A 15093-nucleotide genomic window follows, 5' to 3' on the forward strand; every position below is an offset into this window, starting at 1 on the left:
GTCTAGAAGGAAGGAATGGGCCTGAGCAAAATAGTGAGGCTGGGGTTCCTGAAAGTAATGAGCACAAGATGGTTCTGTGTAGCTAGAGAGTCTTGTTCTTCTAACTGATGGTGAGCACTGAAGAAGCTCGGAGGTGACTTCAATTATATTTGTTCCTGGAGGTGCCACTTTTCTTTACGTATTTTTAATATCATCYACCACAGGTCTTGTCTGTTGGTTCATACACCATCGTGTTTCAAGAGTAGAAGGACAGAAACAGTAGGATGCCATAAAACTGTCAACTGCCTAGTTTCAGGAAACAAATTCATAAGTTTGTCTGAACCACTTGCATCTCTTCAACCTATTATTCATTATTGTATTCTAGGTTGAACTTTTCAGAAAGAGGTGCCTGATGAACATATTTAATTGTGTTAACTGGCACAGCATGCAATAAATGAAGTGGTTTAGTAAGCAGAGTGCCTACCAGGCCATCAGTATTAAATTCACAGAAGGTTAATGAAGTCTGAAASTACAGCAATTTTTGTGTGATAGCCTCTCTGCCTCCTGTTTGAAGGAGACACCTTTGTGGTGTGAGCTGTAGAGAAACCACTCCAGTGGAGAGACAGTTATGGCAGAGGAGCAGGGGGAAGCTGGGAAATGAAGAGAGCAAAAGCAGGGTGGATTTTATTTTGAACTTAATTTCGGGTTTTAGCCTCCTTTCCTCTACAAAATCCTGTCTTCTTGTTGCAAAATAGCTTGGAGAACTTTGGTATGTTTGTTTATTCTTGCTTTTTTTTTTAAGTTTGCTTAACATGTTTATCTGTCCCTTGGAAAAGGTCTGGTCTTCTTTCAGGATTTGTGGGTTGTTGATATATTTTATGTCTGGGAATTAAAGTGGAATATGTTTTCCATCAGCAGAGTTASTGGCAGCTCCATAGGTAGTTCCTTAGGATGGTTGTGTTTCAAAGTTACACCAGAGAAATACCACAGTGTAGGATTCTACAGTCACAGAGTAGGATACTGTGAAGGTCTAAAACGATGGATCTGGGTGACCTGCTCAGCTGCAAAAGTCAATGCAGATAGAAGGTCAGTTTTTTAAACAGCTTTTTCGTTGGCTGTTTTCAGCTACTCTTCTTTTGACCAATAATTTGTATATGGAAAATATCCAGCATTGCTTTCCTTTTTTTTTTTTTTTTTTTTTTTTTTTTTTTTTTTTTTTTTTTTTTTTTTTTTTTTTTTTTTTTTTAGTAGCCTGTGTTGCTAAATGGTTGCAATAATTCCTTATTACACTTTACTGAAGAGGGCAAAAGAAAGGTTTCCAGTTAATGCAGTTAATTGAACATCACCATGAAGCTGCACAAAGATTAAATTGATCTGACAACATAGCAGTCACTTGAGTGTTGGAATGTTACAGACTGRCACAGAAAGCAGAAGGGAAGACAGGTAACCAGGTGAACTTGCATWGGCAAAGAGAGGGGAGAGAAAGGAGATATGGTTTTGCAAATATGTGACAGGAACAAGCAACAGAGAAAAAYATGCTAAATTGTCAAAAACGGAGGTGATAAGATTTTGTCACCTGATATTTAGAGCTCTTTGGAAGAGAGGATTGTCTCACACAGCATTTTCATGTCTTTCTAATGCAGGTTCTGAAGTCAAAAAAAGGTCTTTTTGAAATCTCACCTATCTGAATCTTTGTTTATCTAAGCACCCTTCATAAAAAGACCCAAAGTCATGTGGATTTAAAACCACCTCAGATCTATAAAAAAGGAATGATGACAGATGGCAGAAAAATGAACTGTGGCAGGTAGATGTGCTGTGACCAGAGGGACGGTCTGTTCTTCTTTTGCATCCACAATAATTAGCCAGAAGTGGGAGTAAATAGCATCTTAATTGAGAAATATTAAAAAGGGACTTGGAGAAATTGTAGAGATTAATTAGATAATCTTTATAAGGTATTTAAAATATGACTACTTCTTTACTTTCACTTAATTAAACTGTTATGGCATTTATAAGCAACTGGTATTTTTATCGAACAAATAAGTATGCAAAAATTTGATTTATACCCATAATGTTTTTCCTTYATTCTCAATGTACATAGAGGATATGTCTCAATGTATATTCCTGGGAGTATGTATGTGTATATAGGGGAGTAACAAAATATGTGCGGAGGTATGTGCATTCACACAATATCCCTATTCGGACAGAATTAAGAACAGTATTCTTAAAAAAAGGAAGAGTTTTCTTCATCTATTTTCTGTGTTTACAGGTGCAGCAAAAGAGATGAAGAATGGACATATGAAAGGGAAAACAGTTTCCATTTTACAGTGCTAACTCCTCTTTATTAGAAACAGTATGGGAAACAAGAAAATAAAAATCTATTGTTCAGTTTCACTTTGATCATCATACCTATCATTTTACASACCACATGCTTTCCTCTTCCAAGGGCATATATTGTATTTATTCTGCAGCTGCAGTATATTGATTTTGGACTATTTAGTTCAGTGCAGATGAGTGACAAACTAAATAAGCTGCTGGGCGACTGATAAGTAACCGTGTTTAATCTCTTCSCTCCAAAATGAAATCCCATAGCTCATTTCAACAATTTTAGTTTTGGTACTCAGTCAAGAGCATGCAATCATAATAATTTTTTTTCTTATAAAGATCAGTAATAGAAGCTTTCATGGAAACTACTGCAGTTCTGCATTCTACTTCTACCAAAGCATACACAGGATCAGTCCAGATTTTCACGGATGCATCTACATAATTCCAGCTGATAGTTTTAATTAGATGCAAATATTTATCTGCATATCTTTTGCATTGTATTTATTGTTCAGTTTAGCATCTGTGGTGTTTCCTAAGCCTTCATCCACTGAGTGAACAACAGACTGCACAATTTCCTAATGCAGTACTCTGGGTTTTAAAATATAGATATGAGACATACTTTGTTGAAAAAAGCAATAATAATAGTAATAATATGATAATGATGATGATGATGATGATGATGATGAAGAAGAAGAGGAATAATTCCTGTTCTTTTGTTGCTGTTCCTTTTACTTGATATATTTTTGATAAATATAATTATTATATCATATATATAAATATTTTTATTTTTATTTTCTATTATTATTTTCTTCTAAAGATAGACTCAGTTACTTATAAGTAGTGTTAAACTGTGTAAATCTTGCAACATGCACAGTGAACTCGAGGCAGTAAAAAGTGAGGTTTTTGAAGTGATAGCTACAATATTTAATCCAAAACCTCATTGAGAGGAAAGCATTATAAAGCTGGAAAGTTCTCCTCTTCCTTTGCACAGCTGGACAACCCACCAAATTAGATCTTACAAACTGTGACAACACAATGGCACCAACTGAATATTGTGGCATATACTCCAAGGCACCTGAGTACAAAATCAATCCATGTAATCACAGTTTGTGCAAGCTCATGGATTGCAAGCCATTAGACTGGATGAAGCCTGGCTGAAGCTGCAGGGGAGGTGTGGCTGCAGTGTGGACAGCCATGCTCAAGCTCATTTTTCTTAACTATGATGGCAACAGTGAAGTCCTCCAAGAATCTGACATCTCTGACACAACAGTTTATTCCTGTCGAATGCTGAATTGACTGAAGTACAGTTAGAGCTAACCACAGGCTCTGACCCCACCCCTGAATTGCAGCACAGGCAGATTATTGCCAGCTGGCCTTTTGTTAYCGGAGAGGAGCATTGTAGTTCTCCTGCTTGGAGGTGTTAGTGCAAAAAGCTATTTTAAACATTTTTTTWAAAAATATCACACCAGTTTGAGAGTATTGCTGAGATCTTTCATACAGAAATGAAGTAAAGGAATAATGTTGCCTAAGAAAATAAAAATTTCCATCTGTAGTTTGGAATAGGACTATGTGCAATGCAATAACATGACTGACACTTGACCAATGGGATGTGGTGCTTCTAAATGAYTTTTTCAACAAAATCCAGTAAAATTGGGTTGATAAAACAATAGTTTAAGAGTAATTAGCCAGGATTTGTTCCCACTTTATGTGTTAATGGATAAGTGTGAGCACAAAAGGGCTGCTTCAAAACTTCTCATTAGGAAAATATGCAGGGTTTTTAGCATTTTATGGTTAGGCAGAATGTCAGTTGTCTAAGCTGAAGTAATGGCAAGCATCTTAAAAAATATTGAGCATTCCAATAACTTCTGGCTAAGCTTGAGTTTGTCCCTAAAGAAGGAGACTCATAACAGCTCCGTCTGGACAATTAAAATACAGTAAGGTTCATAGCAGAGGTGACTGGCTGTTTGAAAAGTGCTGCAGCACACAATTTATGACATCCTTTATTTTATCACTGCTCAGTATATCCTGTAAATGCATTAATGTGCTTAAGCCAGTTTATTCCTCTGTTAATGGTCAATGATTGCAATCAGGCATGTCCTATAGAGAGCTTCACACTTCCGTGTGAAGTATTATTTGATAAAAAACCTAATCAATAAATCTAATTTCTTCTCTTGCTAGATACAGTTACATAATGTGTTTCCACTTTGGGCCTGGATCAATTTCCTCAAATACTCAATAACCTGTGAGAAATCATAAGCTTTGTACCAAGCTAGAATTCAAAATCATTAYGACTGAGCTCTAGACATTATTTTGTAAAAAAACAAAAAATAGGACTGTACTTGAAATGATCTCATCTTTCCACACATTTTTAAGGATAATTAAATTGTTTATAGAATTAAATGAGACTGGCAAACATAATGAAGAGTGTAGCTTCCAGAGTTCCCTTTCTAACTACGTGTTTTGTATGTCATCATATGTTATGGAGCTACGGAATTGTAATCCACATAAATAGCATGCTTTGGTCTAAGGCTGAGTGACTACTAGAAGATGAATAGGTTGATAGCACTTTATTTCAAAGAGTATGGATTATGACAAAAAACTTTTCTTACAAAAATGGAAGTGTAAATCTTATGAATCTTCCAGACTCTGGGGAAATGCTTTGCTTCTATTTAAAAGTTTCATTATTTACTTATATTTCACTATTTAATTAGCTGTTTTTGTGAAATAGATATGCCATTGAAAATGAGTTTGGAAACAAATTCTTTTACTAAATATGTTGAACTGAAATCAGCCCTTTRGACTTATCTTTTACTGAGTATTGCACCTCCTCTGAATCATGGGATCTTCTCTAAATTGCATTTCCCTTTCCCTTCTAGCTGAATGACAGGAGTCATGCTGACAGAGGACAGTGACACATTTCAAGTCCAGCTACAAGGATTTCAAGTACTACCCAAGGGAAATGTGGGATTACTCATTTTTCAGCACATACATCTGGGTCTGTTCTTGTAATATTTTTCTAATGACTGCCTACTGTAAAAATAATTAGTCTTTTGGCCAGACAGATCGGCCTGCACTGAGCTGCCTCGAAGCAGTATGGGGGAATTTAGGTGCCTCATGCTTTGTCTCAGATCTGATTCAGGGATTAGATCTCTTAAAATTAGATGTTTTATCAGTTCAGCTGAGAAAGAAAAGGAAATAAATAAATAAAATATCAGATAAGGGTGATTTATTTTACACATAAATAGGTACCTCAGACAGCTGAGATTAGTGAATGTCCAGGGAAGCCTGTTCTGTCTTAGTTGGCTGTCAGAGGAGTTCAGCCTGGATTTAAATAATTTTTAATCTTTCCAAGTAGGCAAGACCTCATTCATTTATCTTAATATTCATTCAAACAATCACCACAAAGGGAAATGCTGAAAGAGGGTTTTTTAAATACTAGTAGTAATAGTAGTAGTAGTAATAATAACTTTTGTTAGTTGTTACAGGATATTACTGTCATAATTGCATACAGGAATTAATACCAAACTCTCTAAAATATGAGCAAAAAACATCACTGCTGTGCCTAGGGCTAAAGAAAACACATATCTGTGGTAAGGTTTTAAGAGTTCTGTGCTTTGCTTTTCAATGTTGCTTGAATGAGGGTTTAGTAAATTTATTACACAAACAATTACAAGGTAATGAATCATCAAGATTAATATTCAGTTAGAACCGTGTTTCAACCAAGAATGTACAGCAGACCAGTGTGTCTTCAGCACACAGCAGACAGCCATGTCCAGGGCATGTAACTGGAGGAAAATCTTACGTAAAGCTGTTTCCATCTGTGATCTCAGTAGCTGGCTGGAAATTTGAGGGTCTTGAAGCTTATTGCCACTGAAGGATGTTATTAATGCTCCTCTGTCAACAAAATGTACACAGTTCTATTTCCTTCAAAAGCACAATTTCAAAAAGCAAGAGGCCATTTTCCTTGCCAAAGGTATAAAACCTCTTTTCTGTGAACCCTCCAATGGTTCCTTCAGGGTCCTTCTTGGGGGGCAATGTTMTTGTGGATAATCAGGATATCTTGGTGATTCCTCTGCTGGCTGTTTCTGAGTTGGGACTTGCAGCTTGATTTTTGTCTCTTGCATGAACGTATTTGCACACATCCATCCATTCATCCTGCTGGACAGGGAAAATCCTAGGGAAGATAAAAATCCTAGGGAAGTACAGCTTTTTTTTTTTTTTTTCTGCCCGACATAAAGAACACAGGATATTCTGATTTGAAAAGACCCACAAGAACCATCAAGTCTGACTCTTAAGTGAATGGCCTGTCTGAGGATCAAACCCACAACCTTAGTATTATTTGCACTATGCTCTAATCAACAGATCTAATCTCAGATTTGGAAAAAATGTTATTTCAGTCACCTACATTCATAGAAGAACCTAGTGGAATTTAAATGAAAGATAGTCAAGACTGTTTGAATTAGATTTTAGYCATTCTACAGCAATATTCAACACATTTCTTCRCAGCAGACTTCAGGGGCCATTCCASTGGACTATATTTGCTCCTACATCATTCTCAGAAAACAAACTGCACCTCTGGGTGATGAATGCTTGCTTATTAGAGGGAAACAGTACTGTAAAGCTCTAGCAGCTAGCTGCATAAATATCACTTGGAGATGGGATTTTTCTAGATGAAAGCCTGAGGTTTTCAGCAGATTATAAGTGTGTGTCCTTGGGAGGTTCAAATAAACTGGTAATGRCATGATAAAGATCAGAAGTTATAAAACTTTGTGTTTCAAGATACAGAGCACACCACGGTTATATTCACTCAGTAAATACCAATATTAGTCTCAGAACACTTAAAACAGGAGAAAAAGCATCCTTCTGCRGTCAAGCAAATTACAAGTATAATCCAATCAACCTCATTATTTTGCAACCAAACCAGACAATTTAARAGAGAAAAACAACCTGTTGGTATTTAGGCAAAGGATTTTATATCCAAAAGGCCAGTCCTTAGAGTATAGTTCAAGGGATATAGAATAAAAAAATGCATTGCCACAACAAATTTAAATTTTGTTGACTTTTAAAAACTAGATTGTGTTTCTAATTCAGGTTTATTCTTTACTGATGACAGAATTTTTGCAAGACTGAGTTACTTACARCCTGTCCCTCCCAGAAAACTTTGTTTTCTGGTTCACTTCAATTCAAGGATTTATACAAATCCTTATGCCACCCTAATTTTGTAATACTATACAGCTACCACTAGCAAATATATCTGTAGCATGCTATAAGATGGTAAAAAAAAAACCAAAAAACTTTGGAGGGTAGTTCAGATATTCAGAGTAATTTTTGATTTAAGTAAAATTTTGAAGCAATATCTTTCTGGTTTTTTCAGTATCAATTTTCAGCTATCTATTTATTTCTTTGGGACCCTTCCACAGTGGAGGATTTGAATTCATAAGCTATAAAAGGTGGAGGACAAWCAGTGATTAGATATGCAGGCAGAAATAATATCTAGAAAAGCTCTCTTTGTTTYAAATGATGACAGTAGAGTTAGATCTTTACAGAGAAATCAAACTTTTGTCATTGGTTATATAAACACAGTGTATGTGCAAACAGTTCTTCACTTTCACAAGATTTATGAGGAAAGAAAACTATTTATTTTCAGATATTTTTTGGGGAAGATAGTTTGCAGGACCATTGTATAAGCAGGAKGTATAGACACACTTTGCCAGCAAACACCATTTCTGGGAGACAAGACCCCACAAAGAATGTCATACACCATGATATCATTAAATAGGTTTTCAGGTGACTTTATTCTCCCTTGCAAAGTCTGATGTATATTATGAGAAAAGTTTTTTGCATGATGCAATAGTAGTTGCAAGCACAGTGATAATATGAAATACATTACATAGYTTTACATACAGGATACTCTACCAAGCTGTGGTGTGTGCTTCTGGCCAGGCCCAGCATCCTCAGAGATGGAGAACTGCTCCTCCAGTCAAGTATTTGAACCATATTRGGCATGTTGATAAAGGGAAGATAATTTATGGGCAAGGGGAACCATCCAGTCTTGGAAACAAAGGCAGATAAGAATCTTGTCAGTCATGTGATCAACCTCAGACTTCCTTGCACTATCACTCTTACTTGCTCTGTACTTTCCCAGCTGCCAAACATATCACAGAATAGCTCGAGTWGCAATGAGCTGTTCCCAAATTGCTAGTGCCATAGCTGAATTGCAGAACATGGCTCCAAACCATGGAGTATGTTCCATGGTTCACTCCAGAGTATGTCTTGGATATAGTACTGTTTCACTGATAGAGGAAAATAAGAGGAGCTTTGATTAAAAGCTCAAGTCTTGTGCTTATTAAGTCTTTCCTTTCTATTAATAATTACATTTCTAACTATATCCTAGTAAAACAATTATATATACTATGTATGAATTTTTTTCTGCATAATATGTAAGCATATAAATACATAAATGTATTAAATTATAAATGTAAATATGTATTCATTCATACCAGATTAAAAATTGAGTGGTTTATGAAACCCAAACCCCAAATGGTTTATATCTCACTTRAAGAGAAATTAATTTGCCTATGTATGATTTTGTTTGTCTTGCCAATAATCTGATTGGTACCCAGTGTCAGAGCATCTGTTTTCTTGGAAAATTATTTCTAGAAATCAATTTTACTTGCTGTTCTTTGCTTTTCTAGACACGTGGGCCTTGTGCTGCTGACAAATATTTTTGCCTCTCCTGTTGTCCTCTGCTCAGTAAATTGAGAGTTCACTTTTAAGTTACTTGATGCTTACAGTAACCTGAGACAATCAGCATCCATCTAGCAGCAGGACTTCAAAGAGAAATCACTRTTTCCCCTGACAGTCCTGCCCTATGCACAGCAGCTCCTGGAAGCAGCTGCATTGCTTTGAACTAAACTTTAACTTTACTTCAGAGCCAGCTTAGGGCTCTGAAATGGGATGTAAATTGGTGTAACAAGGTGGTGTAACCCACTGGTGAGTGGGTGTTAGAGGGCCCCCTCTGTGCACACCCATAGCATGTGTGAGTTGCTTCAATCCCTGAGCACAGCTTTCTGCTTCTTTGTGCTAGGGGAACTTATGATTTTACTTCTGCCCACCCCCAGCCAAACCTCACTAAGTTACATACTGCAAACTGCTGGGCCACCTGGGGCTCAGATTTGGGGGACCCTGACTGATCAAATTAAAGTTCTTTGAGGAGAGGAARTGCACAGGTTGAATACCAGTGCCAAGTAATTTCCTTCCTTGTGTTTTTGCCCACAAGTACTGCTCCCCTGACCTTGCTCTACATCTACTGTTTTCTGCTCCTCTTGAGCCATATTTAGGACTAAACCAGCTCATTCCTTCTGAGAGGAGGCTGGCTGTGGTTATATAGATTATTGCCCTGGGAGCTGTAATGCAGTCTTTGCCTTACTTCAAGCACTTTGAACTGAAGAAACAGATGGGTGCCAAATGGCAAACAGAAGCGGTCTGGGTCAAGTGGTGTGCTGGAGTTTCAGCAAGTCCAGTCTCAGTGGGGACAGCCATGGACAGAGCCAGTGTGGACCTCCCAYTGTCAGGAGACCAAAGGTCCCTCCTCAAAGGGATGAGCTTTAGCAGCAGATATATTTGGAATATACTGATAATTCATATGGAACCCATATCACAATGAGGAGGGAGCCTCAGTTGCTCCTGGGAATGCCCTAGGTCCAACATTTCCTGGCCAGGAGTGCCTTGTGTTTTCAAGGCAAAAAGCTTTTGAAAGCATCCWTATGGGACATGGAGAGTGGCAGGCAAGGACAGACACAACTAAACTGATAAATATCAGTTGGTAGAAGATAATGAGCAGAGAGGAAAAAACACGTTTTATTTTCTTCTGAGGCCTATAACTAAATTWTCTACAAATGACACAAGGAGAATTTTTGGGCACAGATTTTTAAACTGGGTGTACTAGCCCAGAGCTCATGGCCTTCTTATCAATTCCCACCTCGATCCTGAGTGCATAACTTCCTTACTAAGTCTGAAAGTGGATAGCTATGATTTAGCTTTTCATTTCCAGCAAAAAGAACATGTTCMCCTGACTAAGCAGAATATGTTTTAATTGATTTCTTCACAGGCATAATATGATACCGGAAGAAAGGTCCTTTTCTAGCAGAAAATTATATGCATGTTTTATATGTATACATARCTCCTACTATCAGTTCCTACCAGCCCAGGAAAATGGAATCACCACATAAATCCTCAACAAAAAAAAAGATAGTGCTGCTGTCTGATTCAAGCCCCTCAGGATTTATTTCTGTAGGAGCTCCAAATGCTACCTAACACCTTKCAGAGGCCCTGCTAAGATGATAAAGGACTGTTGTATAAATGAACTGAAAAAGAGAGAGACCTTTTCTTAACAAATAAAACAGTGTATTAAACTCGAGAAACTATAGAAAAACTAGTTAAATCCTGTTTTGCACTTCATTAAATGAGTATTGGCTTCCACAGAGAATTCAGTGGGAGAAAACCAACTTRCAGGAGGCATCAGAGGTGCAGCTTCCCAGGGTTCAAGCTGCATCAGGGCAGACTGAGGCACCTGTCAGCAGCAAAGGAGCTGCCACAGGGGCATTGCCAACTTTGCAAAGCCTTCCAACCACACCCAATCAGAGTATGGAGCCAGATAAGTGACTAATAAGCAGTAAATAATCATCTTTCAGCAAATTAATGTCAAGCAGCAAGACCCACTTGTTGCTAATAATCAAGAAATGGAGGTTAGCTCTTCAAGCAAAGCTGAGTCTGCTCTGTGTCTTGGCTGCCAGTTCGGGGGGATCTGAATAGGGGCATAAAAATAAATGTGTGTAAATAGCAAAAATTAAGAAAAGAGGCAGAAATCCCAGAACTGAGATGATCTGGAAAACTAAATACAGGTCTACRGTAAACATGGGATATTTGATTTGTTAAATATCAATTCACATTTACCTATACATGGAAAGCATTATTATTTCTCATATTGTGGACACAATCATACCTAGGCAAAGATCTCATGTGCAAAATGGAAATACATTTCATGAACCCTTCGGTTTGTGCTACTTTCAGTATTTACATACCTTTCAAACAGACCTATTGGGTTGTCCCTAAATGTGCAATCTCTCTAATTCCTCCCATTTAATATTTCTTGTAGTGATRAGCATAATTTCTATGTTTGCAGTGCATTCCTGGGGTTTGAGACCCCTTAATATGCCAGACAACAGCTTGCCACAGAAGGTCACAGGGCTGGTAAGATCCTGTGGTGCTGCAGAGCAGCCTAATGGGATGCACCTACAGGGCCCCAAAGGTCCTGCTCCACCCTATGACCCAAAGGGCCAAATTCAGTGCTGTCACATCAGGMAGCACAATATGGTCTAATACAGAGAAGCAGGAAACATTAGAAAGATTTAAGATATTGCACCTTCTGTGGGTTGTCAGGACCTTGGTTGCCTGGATTAAAAAAAATAAATTGGAGTCATGAGGAAGGAGCATCTAGTTTTGGTTGTTGCATAACTCAGTTTCAGGAGTGAAATGGCTATACTGGTGCAGCTACATCATTTTACTGAGAATCAATCCATTCAGTATAATTTAGCAATTTTCCAACCCCTTATTCAGCAGAATATAGTCTGAGGTGACCTTTTGCAGGAACCTCCAAAGGCCACAGAAGCTGAATACTTCCAAGCTGACCATCTGACTTATCCTTGTGAAAAGTTACTCTGTATTAAAAGGTCAAAAGAAAAAGAAAAGAAAAGGCTCCTCAGCAGGGAGCTGCCCTCTGGGATGTTAGGTAATTTAAATTAACTGGCATCCTGCTGAGTAGCTTACATTTCTATATCTGTATGTGAGTGGGAACAGCTAAGGTTAAAGGGTCAGCCTCTTCTTCAGCAGGAAGACATCCCTTTGCTGCTCCTACCTCGAGGAGCACAATGCTGAACACCAGCAGTTTCTTTTGCRGTCTGTTCCTGCATTCTGCACGTCACAGCAGAAGAACTGAAAATGTTAATGTGACAACAAAAGTAAAAATAGATCTCTCTTCCCCCTGACTGTTACTTTCCAGAGTTCATTGTCAGAGTTGCTCAGCATCCTCATTCTTCCACTCAGGATATAATGCCTGGTCCCTATAACTAGGAGGATATTTTGTAGGACAGCTGGTATTAACTTCTGCAGCTACTTCAGCTGCTAAATTTGTAGTAAATGGAAAGAACAGAAGCTATTAGAAGCTTGTTTAAACATATTATCTCTATCTATTAAATCAGGAAAATAAATTGCAAAAAGTGAAATAAACTATCTGCTAACAACACAGGTGTAATTTAAATGGGCTTGTAGCCTTTCCTCACAGGTCTAGGAGCCACGTCCCTGGCATGATATCAGGCTTTCTCTGTGACACTGAGTTTCTGCAGGCTCTGCCCATTATGAGTAAAATGGAAGAAATAATAATTTCAAGTGAATTTGCAAAAATCCACTAGTTTCTTTTTGGAATGTACTTTGATGTTCATGTACAAAATCAGCATATTGCTTCAGAAGTGTAAGAAGCAGTTYCAGAGGTTTTGTTCTCATTCAGATGCAGTGGCAGCATTTTTGCATTTGCTTTGTCCTTACCTCTCTTCTTTCCCGTGGGATAGGAGAGGAGAGAATTTGTATGAGTTTTTGAGTTTTGGGGATTTGAATGTTTTTCATCTATGAATGATGTGCCATACATTTCACTAAGGACGACATAGTGACAGAAAAACCTCTTTGACCYGGAAGGAAGGAGAAGTTGATATTCCAAGACAGAATCAGTGACGTTTGTGATGAATGACTGAATTCCCGTTTCATTCTACGAGTCCCTGAAATTATCATTAAGAAACACAAAAATTATTAAAACATTTTATAGTGAACATGGCTGCTAGTACAGCTCATGAGTTAGCCACAGATTAACTCAGTAGCCTCCTTACATACATTTAGTAATCAAAAAAATTTCCTTTAAAGATTTCTCAAATTATCTTTTTTTTGAATGTACTTCCTGTGACCACAGAATGCAGTATTGCAACTTAACATAATGCTCAGGTTTTTGAAGTTATTTGGTTCCACTTGRTGTTTCACACCACATCAGAGGGGTGCATTATCTCACTGTAACATGGTCCTGCCATGTCTCCTTGCATAATTAACTTCTTGCATACCAACTAAATCAGTTAATGGATATATAACTGATAAGTTTATTAATAAAAGGCAGGTCAAACTGATTCAGAGGCATTAGCATATCTCTAAGCAGAAGATTGCATTAGAGACTGGGGGCAGGATTGTTTATTTGTGTAATGGCTCTATCACAGAACTATTGACTAGAGCTGTTTTGTAACTCAAGGAATCTTCATATTATTCTTGCAAAACTGAAGATGAAGTATACCATAGCCTTCAAAATGCCATAGAGATTAGGATTCCAGCCAGCAACRAACTGCAAACAGAGTTGGGGGGTAGAGAAGTGAAGTTTGAGGTACACAGGCAATTACATTTATGCCACCACTCTCAATATCTAAAGTTGCTTGTGCCAATCAACTGTGTTACCCTTAAAGTCAATAAACTGAAGGGTGATTCGTCTCACCTGATTCTGGCACCTATTGTAAAGGTGAGGTGARTCACCCTCCAGGTTGCCCGTTTCTTTATATCAGTGCTTAGACGAGCCTTGAGTGGCCGATTTACATGTGAGAAGTAGAAAAATTCAACCCTGTGAAGCGGGAATTGCCTGCTAAAAGTGCTTCTTCCCCACAGTGAAAGGTCTGCACAGGAGAGGCATCCCTGGGCTGGCTTCCAGCAGCAGTGGAGCCACATCAGAGAGGCGGTGTCAGCACAGCTGCTGCTGTGGAGACAGTGCACAGGCAGATTCTCGGGAGCCTGATGCCATTGTTATGTGCTCTTGCTGGAGCAGCAAGATGCATTCCCAACTTCAGTCATGTCTTCYCCTTACAGAATAGATGGAACCCAAATTTGTGACCCACCAGATCAACACAAGACAGGCAGTGTGGAAATCTGTTTTATCCTCCAGTGATCATTGTTGATTTCGGTCTTGTCAGACCATAATTCCTTTCCATATCAAAATGTAGCTATTGAATTGGAAAACGTCCTACTTAACAAACTGTGCATGGGGATGTCATTCCCACCAGACTCTCCAACCACCAGGGGACAGATCTTTCATTTTCCTGTGAGAAAACCAGCCCTTAAAAGAGGTTTGATCCCCTGATGAATATTTGTGGTGTCTTGGCCAAAGAAGGTGACATTAATTTTTTCTGTGATGCTACTCCAGTTTATTTGAGGACTAAAATGGAGACTGAGACCAATGATACCTTAGGTCAAGAGATGCCATCACAGATTAAACAGTAGCAACCAATTTCCAGATGATTACACTGAATTTCCTATCTTGATTTGTAGAAGAAAAGAGTTAAGATAAGCTCCTGAAAAGTTTATCACAGGAATCTAGGAGAAAATGTGATAGCCAGACTGTGCTTAGATATTGTCCTAACARCCCATCCTAAACCATTAGCAACTTGCATTTACCTGATTGTTACATTGTTACATAATTGTATTAAAATGTAATTAATCGAACTTTTAACATATTTTCCTTTTTGTGGTGTTTTTGGGTTGGTTTTTTTTTGGTTTTTGTTTGTTTGGGTTTTTTTGTTTGTTTGTTTGTTTTTTTGTTTTTTTGTTTTGTTTTTTTTTGGTGACAAAAGGACAACAGCTTTACTAGAAGTTTATCCAAAGCCTAGCATGATGATACTCCTAAGTTTCATTGATCCAGCCACCAGAAAGGCACAC

The sequence above is a fragment of the Malurus melanocephalus genome, unplaced genomic scaffold (assembly GCF_030028575.1).
Source record: "Malurus melanocephalus ecotype Western Australia unplaced genomic scaffold, MMel_1.1 scaffold_6, whole genome shotgun sequence".
NCBI classification, from domain to species: domain Eukaryota; kingdom Metazoa; phylum Chordata; class Aves; order Passeriformes; family Maluridae; genus Malurus; species Malurus melanocephalus.